This window comes from Filicampus tigris, chromosome 11 (genome assembly GCF_054856515.1).
Source record: "Filicampus tigris isolate MCC_2025a chromosome 11, RoL_Ftig_1.0, whole genome shotgun sequence".
NCBI classification, from domain to species: Eukaryota; Metazoa; Chordata; class Actinopteri; order Syngnathiformes; family Syngnathidae; genus Filicampus; species Filicampus tigris.
In genome coordinates, this window is record NC_141227.1 from 10235762 (window position 1) to 10244020 (window position 8259).

Genomic DNA, 8259 nt, shown 5'->3' on the forward strand with positions numbered 1-8259 from the left:
GTAAATTGGACGATTGAAAGAGAAGATTAGTGGTTAATCGATTTGAACCTTTAGACATCGATGCAGAGTTGTAAAGTCAAACCCTTCAACTTAATTGATTCAACCCCAAGTACTGAAAAATACACATACATTTATCTTCACAGTTTACCGTATCAAGATTTTTACCGCAAATATGCGCAATTTTTACACTTAGGATCCTTTTTTTTTCCAGCCTCCAAAATATGTTCTTGTGTAAACCAAATGGGCAAACACCTCCCATTTTGTATCCATTTTCAGTTGAAAGCGATATCTATAAATGGCGCCTAATAGTAATGTAGTGATGCTTTGATCTAACCAAGCCTTCAACTCGTCAGCCTTCAGTCAGCAAGACCGCAGTCTTAAAAAATAGACGGCACTTTTCGAGTCGCAGAACATGTCTCCATGCAATAATCTGGGATGAAATGCTCTTTGAAATCATTTCTTTTTGAGGCTGGATGTCACTCCCCTCCTCCGCCTGCGTTTGACTGTGATGAAACTTGCGCTATTATACCATCATCTCCTTATCTCCGCGTGTCACTCTCCCTCGGCTCTTCTCTCTTTCTCCCACACCAGCTTTGTTTTTATGGAAGCGATGAAGGAGACCGTAACCTTGGAACATGACTGAAGCATTCCCGACTCCCACTGCTTCGATCATTTTTTTTTTTTTTGGCTGGGGGGGGGAGAAAAATCAAGAGGGGAAAAAAACACTTTTCTTCTCCTCTGCACGAGATGTAACCTTGGCGGAACTTGTGGATTTGTATTGTCTTCCTGTACTGCCTGGCGAGCTGCAACCCACTCGTTCACCTCGGAACTACAAAGTGGGTTGGACGCCTTGCATCTTGCGAAAGCGAAGCCTTTGAAGACTTTAGCTTTGAGCCGCGCGCCTCATCAATTCCCTACGCAAAAAGCTGCATTTGAATGAGAGGCCAGCACGCAATGAGGGGGGTGTCTTATCGGCCCAACTCGTTTCATGTTATTCATTCATGCACGCTGTTTATAGGCCAGGCTGTGCATGCAGGATTCTGCTCCACGTTGGCCGCTTATGTAACATAAGGATGTGACGTGTGTCATATCCGTACACAAAAGGGGGGGATGAAGGCACTGCTTGCTTTCCCCCCACCCCGTATGGCTGCAACCTTCTGTGTCAATGTTAAATGGAATCAATTTGACTATTAGTCTGTGGGTCATTCTGGGTGAGGCTAATGCATGTCGCAATAGAAGCAAAGTGCAGAAATGGAGTGAAATAGAGGCCCCGCCCACTCCTCATTCCCACTCTGCTCTACTATAAAGTGAGTGGTACTTAACACAGAAAATTCCTGATTTATTTGTCATTCGGGGCCTTGGATTTGTCACATTAAATCTGCTTTTCTCAACAAACTGGGGAGGGAGATTACAGGCTCGCATAGGCAGCGAGATAATAACAGTGGCAAGTCAGGCTTTGCCTCTCAAATGAAAGTCGTCAAGAGGATGATGTGGAGAATAGAGAGGGACATCGTGTGCTACATCTAATTCTCATGCTATGAGTACAGCACTTCTTCGGAGCCTTTGTGTCCTGCTGGAAATATGATTTCATTTGGCCCCCCCCTCCCCCGATCCAATTGAAATGGCGGTCAGGCTTGCAATTGTTCAGTGAACCTAAGCTGCTCTTTGCTATCCTTCAGCCCCGCTTCTCACTCGCCACCAAAATCCCCCTCGGGGCATCGGGCGACTGAACACATTGGCAGCGTGCGTGCAGAAGTTGAAGAAACCTTCTCAGCCCTCATTCCATCACATTTCGGTCCCCGCTGTTTCATATTTTTTTCTATTGACAGTAACATGTTCCCAGTGGGCTTGGAGAACATGAATATCCACCATTTGACCTATTTTACAACCAGCTTTGATCTGCTTCCTTCTTTGCTTGCAGTCTATTTACGGAACCTGTGATGATTGCACGCCTAAGATATGAGCAACCCATGCTTGTTTTCAAAGCATTGCGTTTATTTGCATATTGCTTTTTTTTTTTTTTTTAAATACAGTACATCCACATCCCGTTTTTTTTTTCCTCACATAAAAAAGGCACTAAAGGGGGTCCTCGGTGTATGAAGGTTCTGAATTCGGATATTTCAAGATTACAAACTCAGTTCGGTTACAGATTACAGTCGTGTTTAATGTTTTTCATTTGACTGTTGTTTACTGTATCTATAGTCTTGTTTTTCTTACAAATATTCACTGGAATTATGACTTTACTTCTCTGTTGGCGTAAGTTAGTGCGGCTGCTGTCAAATGTTGCTGCTTGTGTGTCAATCACATTTATTTGCCTTCATTATTAATAGCTCACTGGCGCATTCTGACTTATGTACAAATTTGGGTTGCATTGGCGCTGTACACCAAAGGACCCCCTGTATAATGAAACCTCCAAAGTCAAACACATTCTTTTGTATTATTATTATTATTATTTTTAAACACATAAATACCTAATTCGGAGAATGAATGAATATATTAATTAATTCGATATAATGTGTAATGTAAATTACAATCAAAATGAAATCCAATTAAAAATATATATATAAAAAGCCCAAGAAAAACTGAAATCCATTTGTACAAAACGCATGATGAGGATTCGACCTCATGAGTTTTGTTTGGCTTACCTCCATCCTATACAACTTTTGGAGGTTTCACTTCAAGAGCGCTTCACTGTTGAGCTTCATTCATAACGACTGCATTCTTTTCGATTTTCATTTACATGCACGCACTGGTGATTAATGAGTCGGTCTTTAGATGTCATTTCTAAAGTGGAGTCTGCGGCCAACAGCTTTTCACGTTGAAAAAGTTGAGACGCGCTGCCAATTCAGTATGGCCCTGTAATTATAAACGCTTGAAACAATGAATACAACAAGTCATTACACAGGAGGGTTACGCTGCGACGTCGGCTGGAAACGATCCCACTTTGTCTCCGTGCAGACCGAGTTAGTGTTGCAGCCAGAGATGCTCTATGGAGGCTTTTAGTCCAGCTGATGATGCTAAGTAAGGGCAAGGCATCTCTCTTTGAAGCTAGGTGAAAGCCCACCAACTCCACCGCATGCACCCACGCTCACACACACACACACACGCACACGCACCACACCATTCTTCCATTGGGACAACATTTTTGACATCCATTAGGAGGTTTCCCATCATTGAGCCAGGCTCGGAAAGGAGGGCTAATGATGTAATTCCCTCAGAGAGCACATTAAAATGTCAAAGTGCAAAGAGCTGACATCATCCATTTAGCACACATTTTCCGATAATATACATTTGTCTTTTCCTCTTCCCTTCTCCCTACAAACCATCCCTCCACACATATGCCGACGCCTGCAGGCGTCTACTTAGGTGTGCAGCTGTTTCACAAAGTGCTGCATGCAATAAAAGAAGATATCATTGCATCAAACCATGTCTTCCCCTGCAGCAATAAATGGTTGAGCTCCGCAGAGCAGTGTTTTTAACAAGGCTACCTGTGCCATTTTGCACTCATGCTAATTTGTCTCATCTGAGCCGCACACTCAATTTGTGTGTCTCTGTGTTTGTGTGTGTGTGTGTAAATATATATATATATATATATATATATATATATATATATATATATTTTTTTTTTTTTTTTTTTTTTTGGGGTGGGGTTATACTATCAATAGTTTTATTTTCAGAAATGTATATATATATATATATATATATATATATATATATACTTTTTCTTTTCCATATATATATGTATATATATACACGTATATACAGATATACATGTGTATATATATATATATATTTATACATATGTATATACATATATACACATATATATATATATATATATATATATATATATATATATATATATATATATATATATATATATATATATATATGCATTTCTGAAATTAAAAGCATTTCTGAAATTAAAACTATTGATAATATAACCCCACCCCAAAAAACAATTGTTCATGCATTATATCGTCATATTTTATTAAATAAAACCCTTGCTTCAGATTTCTGAGATGAGATTAACCTGCAAGAAATTGCTCCTAAAGGGTTGCTCCTCAAATGAGCATCTCTAATCAGTGAAACTGCTCTGCAACGAGAGATAGATAGATAGATAGATAGATAGATAGATAGATAGATAGATAGATAGATAGTGTGTATACATATACAGATAAATAGATGTAGATATATAGAGATGTAGATGAATGTCTGTTCTCTACCTTCTAAGGCAACAACGTAAATGCTTTCCAGGGAAAATGTATGATATGAATTATATTTGCACAAGGGAGACCTGACAGCTTTTTCTTTTCCATCCCAGTGAGTGGGCAGGCTTTCACTTCAATAATGGATGCTGGAAGACGGAGTAAGTAGACGTGAACTGGAAGCAGAGAAGGGGGCTACGCCTCACTCAATAATGAATCAATTGATCCCCTGCAGATGATGGATACGGTTGCTATAACGACAGATGCAGTGTTACTCAGGGCACGGAGACAAGAGGTCTGCTTCCCAGAACTGTGCACTCAGCTTGTGAGTGCTTAGAATTGGAATTGTCAGCGCCGGATGTGATGGATAAATGACAAATATATTGGAAGGTAGCTTTATCCAGCTAAATGGATGTTCAATCACAGTGACGAATTAGTGTGCAAAATCCATCACTCAAGCTTTAAAAATTGCCAAAACCAATCAACTGTTCCCATTTTGGATATAAGCAGTGGATTATGACAAGCACTCGTTCTGGATGTTCTTTTTAAATCTCAACACACACTTGACTTTCATGTGCACGGCGCTTCTAAAAGAAAAAAAAAAAAAAAAAAAGGTGTTTATCACGTATTCATGTGTGTTCTGTTGCCATAGCAACATGGCTACTTCTGCTCCAGCTGGGACCATGTTGCCAAGTAACAGCTGAGATATGAAGAGAGGAGGCGAGAAGCGTGGGCACTGGGAAGGAAGTGAGCGGGAATATGGTGAGCCAAGGATAGGACGACTTGTACAGAGATGGCGAACAAAAGAAGAGCGAGCACGAGGTGAATATAGCACATTGGATAATTGAAAAAAAAGTGTGTTTCAATCATTGCCTCGTATTGAATATGTATTTCGTTTCCCTCCCTTACTGCTCGAGAACAGAAATGCCGTGGCCATTACATAGCATTTTTATCTCTACGCTATACGAGCAAGCAGCAGCCTTTTTGCATGGGAAAAAAATCGATTTCGAGGTTAGCTCCATACCCGAACAATCAGTCATTTTCTTTTACAGCCTGATGTGTTTTTCTGATTACACTATTATTAATCGTGAAATAATTTTGTGATGAAGTATTTTACTTCCCAGCCGACTCAGCAGTAGCAGAGGAGAAGTAGATTTGCTTGTTCCGGGTCTCATGTGTAAGGCCTTGTTGCTAGGCAGAATTCAAAGAGCAGGTCCGGCAACAGCACTGCAATTATCCTTGCAATTGAGCCAATATGTTTCCAAAGACACCCATTTCTATGCCTTTCTGTGCCTCTTCCAATCTCTTTTTTTTGCAACACGCTGATGACAATCAAAGCTCAGTACCCACTTCCTGTTTGACCCCTCGCAATGCCAAGGTGATGTCGATCAATCGTTTCCTATTGTCTTGGTCCCACAATGTGAACTACATGGTGAATTTATTTGAATACCAATCCTAATCGAACCAGGAAATGTATTGGTCCATTAATGTATCAAAGTCCCGTGGTGAGTTTTGCCAGTCAGCTTCTTGTTTGAGAACAGCAAGTTGTGCAATTTTCATTGAAGACATTTTCTTTTTCTAAAATGTGAGAAAAATTGGTATGTTGTCAGCGTTGCACACTGTTGTTATGAAACAGCAACCACCTGCTCCTAATGCAGTCAAACGCATTAGTCAGGGAAATACAGTACATACAAGCGTCACCTAATTACCGGAAATTCCGAGTAACAATTGCAGTATGCTGTGCACGGCCGCATTGACCCCACCTCCAGCAGGACCATAGCGAGGGCACCGTGCTTGCCCGTGATTCATGAGCAGGCAGAGAAATATCGACAACATTGGGGCGTTGAAGCCCCCTGGCTCAAAATGAGAGCGCGTCCTTGTAGTCCAGGAGGCTCCGGAATGCAGCTGCACTCAGTGGCCCTGTGTTGAGTCAGCACTGTTTTAGTACATGAACCAGGAAGGTTGGCGTGGACGTTCCCAAGGTTTTTTTTTTTTTTTTTTTTTTTACCGTTGTTTATGTTGGAATTGTGGCTCGCATCCATTCAGTTAAGTCGGCCTGTATTTTTAGCAGCTGCTCATGTTTTTCAGATTCCTTCAAGGACAGGCTACACCCAGTGAGTCACGTAATTAAAGATTAGCAAAAAGCGTGATGGTATGTTTTTACTGGGCACATTTACAAAGACTCATTAATTGTCAACACATGATTATGTCACCCCAGCATTGTGTTAGACCGCTTACTCAAACACTTCCTCTGGTGCTCATTAATAACACACATTTTTGTCCCTTACCACCCGAGCGTGCTGATTTGTTGCCATGGAAACACAGGCCATGACGTGCGTTGCTGCTTCATGTGGGACTAATTGTCATCCTCCAAACATGCTCGTAGGCTCAAGTCGCAGCGCCTGCTCGCCGTCTTTGTTATATGATCCTCATGCTCCAGTACTCCTCCACAATAAAAACCCAACACAAAGCCCACTGAAATCCAGTGCGTGAGTGAGTGACATAGCGGAAAACAACACACACACACACAAAAAAAGGCAACACAAAACAAACCGTCTATTGAATTTCCTGCAACCTTTCCCCTGCTCTTTGATCCAAACAAAACAGCGGCCTGGGAAATGAGAAATTTGACACCTGGAGCTCGGCGGACGTGCTCAGGAAAGACGAGGTTGCGTAAAAGTTTCATTGCCAAAGATCAGAACGCAGCGTTTGTGCAGGATTTACAGGTGGCGAAAGGAGAAAAACAAAAACAATCGAGCCCAGGCTTTATATAACTCGGCTTGCCTGTGGCGATTGTGCAATGCGCTGCAGTTGTCTGGGCTGATGTAAACAGAGCTTTAATGCCTCTGGAGGCTCAGCCATGTTCCTTGATGCAGCAGTTATGGGCACATGCCCTACTTTCATAAATCAGAGCGGTATAAAAAGGAAATAGTGTGAGAGGAGAGGAGGGACAAGTGGTGAGAGGGGATGCCGTGTGGGGGTGGGCGGGTTTGGAGGGAGAGAGGGGTGTGGAGGCTGAACAAGGCTCATATTGATGTTCCAAACACAGCTGCAGGCGTCAGCTGACTAGCTGGCCTGAAGCTCTGCTTCCCGCCTTTATCAGCTTACACTGTGACCTTTCTCTCTCTACTGGAATAGATCCCCCCCCCCCCTCCGCCCACCCCCACACCAAAGCACCAGCCCACCCCTTTCTCTGTGGGTTATCTGACCCTTTACCACTCACTGTCCACATCCCCGGATGCGTTCAGGCCCTGTCCTCATTGACATCGGATTTCTGAATGTTGTTTGTTTTTAGGGTGCTTTGCGCAACATGATCTAGTAAAAACAGGACTGTTTTTGGTTTGCGGTTATGAAAGGTTGTCAGACCAATCCATCATACAATCATACAAATATGTGGAAAATGACCAAAAACAAATGTATGCTAAGTTCAAGAAATGTTTGCACTGATCCCACTTTCCCCCAGAATGAATATGATTACAATTGCTTACACTACTCACTGATAGCGTGTGCCGATATTCGATAATGCCTTTGCCTCTTTCAATTGTGATGAAAATGCATTTTATTTTAATTAAATATAAACATTTCTTGAACATGGCATACATTTACAACATGACATTACCAGAATAAATCACCATATAACAAAACAAAATGTGACTGTGATCGTATAGTGTTTGTTAACTCAAGCATTCCAATACAAATATTAGTTTGCTTTATAATCCATTTTATTATACTGTAGATACAGAAATGAAATGATCATATTCATTTGGAAATTGTACCTGAACGCAGCACACACAGCCATTACGTGACTACTAGTGTAAACATGAATGGCGGCTGCACTTAACAAGCCAGCATTACTTAAAAAAAATGTGTAAAAAATAACAGAATCAAAGAAAATACAACAGAACTGACACACAGATGCATAGAGTTGCCTACACTACAGTTTCGCTTGCACAACATATGAACATCTGCAAATTAGCTCAGAGCGGGAAAAGTGTGTTTTCATCCGCAAATTATGACTTTAAAGGAGCTCGTCAAACTTTGGGGTTTACTG